We start from the raw sequence: 2,239 nt of genomic DNA, 5'->3' as shown, positions 1-2,239 counted from the left end.
CCTGCTTTGGGCGCCCGCCAGGGCCGGGGCCGGCGCAGGAGGCGCGAGGCGGCCGCCGCGTCGCCCACCCGCATCTCGGCCACCAGCTCCAGCTCGTCCCCGTCGCCGTCCCCGTCACTGCTGCGGGGGCGGGGGGGACACGGCGACGTCGGCGGCCCCCCCACGCTGAGGGCCCCGGCGTTCGGGTACCACCCCCACCCGCCCATGCTGGGGGCCTGGCGTCCGGGAGGCCTCCACCCCCATGGGGGTCCAGGGGTGCTGGGGGTGTCCGGATTCCCCCCCCCAGGGTCTCCGGCGTCCACCGCCCCGCTCCCAGGGGTCCCTGGCGTCCCGCTCCACCCCCCCCAAGGGGCCCCGGCGTGCTCACCCCGCGGCCGCGGCCCCGCCGGGGGGCTGGCCCCGCAGCGCCGCCCGGCAGCCCCTCTGCAGCTGCTCCAGCAGCCCCCACACCTGCACCGCACGCGAGGGGGTCGTTAATTAGCTAATTAACCTGGGGGGGGGACGACACAGAGCTGCCCCCCACCATGGGGATGGTGACGGTGGCGGGGGGGGGAAGGCACTCACCGGGCCCTGCGCGCGCGGCTCCTGGCACCGCGACATCCTCTTCCTCACGGCCTCTGCGGGAACAAGCCCGTGAGCGGGGACGGGGGACAGAGGAGCCCTACGGGGACATGGGGGGCCCTACGGGGACATGGGGGGCCCTACGGGGACATGGGAGACAGGAGCTGGGGGACACGAATGGCACTACGGGGACATAGGGGACAGGTCCTGCAGGACAGGGGGGGCACTATGGGGACAGGGGCTGGGGGACACGGGGGGCACTATGGGGACATGGGGACAGGGGATGGGGACATGGGAAGCCCTATGGGGACACAAGGGACAGGGGTTGGGGGGACATGGGAATCACCACGGGACACAGGGGCCGGGCCCCACAAGGAGATGAACATGGGGACAATGTGACGAGTGCCACGGAGCGACAGGCACCACAAGGACACAGGAGACAGGTCTCTCCAGGTAACTGCCACCATGGGGACACGGGTGACAGGCACAAGAGCCCAGGGACACGAGAGGCATCAGGGGACAACAAGGACGGTGACACATCCCGCAGTGACGAGTGACACAGACACAACGCGAGGGGACAAAACTGGTGCCACAGAGCCCAAGGACACGGGGCAGGCCGGGGGGGGGCGGGGGGGTGACAAGTGACACCAGGGCCAGGGAGGGCCCCCCCCCCCCAGGGCCACCAGGGACAAGGACGGGGTCCCACGGGACACGGGGACAGGGAGGAGGTGACGGGAGCCCCGAGGGGACACGGGAGGGACAACAAGGGGCCCCCAATTGTGTGTCTGTGTCCCCCCCCATGGGGACAGCGGGAGGGCAGGACAGGGGACACCAAGGCCCCCCTGTGCCCCCCCCCGTGCCCTGTCCCACCTTGCTCAGCAGCCCAGGCGGCCGTGCAGGGCAGAGCCTTCTGCGAGGAAGAGGAGAGGAGCTCAGCACCGCGGCGGGGGGCAGGGGACCCAGGCATCCGGGCCCCCCCGACCCCCTCCCCGCCTCCTTTACTCACCACGAGCAGTTGCCCGGGGCAGCCTTCGGCCTCGGGGGGGGCGTCCCCGGGGTGCCCCCCCCGCCCATCCTCGCCCTCCTCCCGCCCCGGCGCGCGCGGCGGCTTCTCCTCCTCCTCCTCCATGGCCGGGACCAAGGCCTGGGGGGGTGGGGGGGGTGGGGAGACACATTGGCAGGGGGGACCCAATAGTGGGGGGTCGTCCCCCTCCTGCTGCCCCAAAGCCCCCTTTTCTACTCTAAACCTTTTCCATTGACACCCTAATTACCTTTATTTCCCAAAATATTTCAATCTTATTCCAATATTTTTCCTCTCCTAGCCAAATTCCTCCATTTTCACCCCAAAATCCTTTCTCACTCCAATATCCCCTTTTCCACCTCAATAGCCCCCATTTCCACCCAATATCCCCATTTCTATGCAACAATCCCCCAATTTCCACCCAAAATCCCTTCTTTTCACCCCCAATCCCCTTTGCCCAGCACTCCCTCCACCTCCCCTAGCCCAGCCCCCTCCCCAAACCCCACTTTTCCACCCCAGACACCCATTTTCCTTCCAAACACCGCTTTTTAAAACCCAACCTGCCCCTTTTCCATCCCAAAGCCCCCCATTCCCACCCCAAATCTGCTCCTCCTGCCCCAAATCTCCCCAGTCCCGCCCCAAATTCCCCCATCACCC

General features: G+C 68.0%; 1 long non-coding RNA gene across 1 annotated transcript; it reads right to left on the bottom strand.

Annotated features, from left to right (window-relative positions):
- Positions 1–439: 439 nt before the first annotated feature.
- LOC112958304 lies at positions 440–1,621 on the bottom strand. The gene is made up of 4 exons (XR_003251406.1): positions 1,568–1,621; positions 1,432–1,471; positions 565–617; positions 440–450 (listed from the first exon to the last, which is right to left on the bottom strand). It is a non-coding gene; the product is annotated as an uncharacterized LOC112958304 (long non-coding RNA).
- Between the last annotated feature and the right edge of the window lie 618 nt (positions 1,622–2,239).

The sequence above is a fragment of the Nothoprocta perdicaria genome, unplaced genomic scaffold, assembly GCF_003342845.1.
Source record: "Nothoprocta perdicaria isolate Ctin4 unplaced genomic scaffold, notPer1 scaffold_839, whole genome shotgun sequence".
Taxonomy (NCBI): domain Eukaryota; kingdom Metazoa; phylum Chordata; class Aves; order Tinamiformes; family Tinamidae; genus Nothoprocta; species Nothoprocta perdicaria.
The sequence above is the reverse complement of the archived record's forward strand: the minus strand, read 5'-3'. Positions and strand labels throughout refer to the sequence as shown.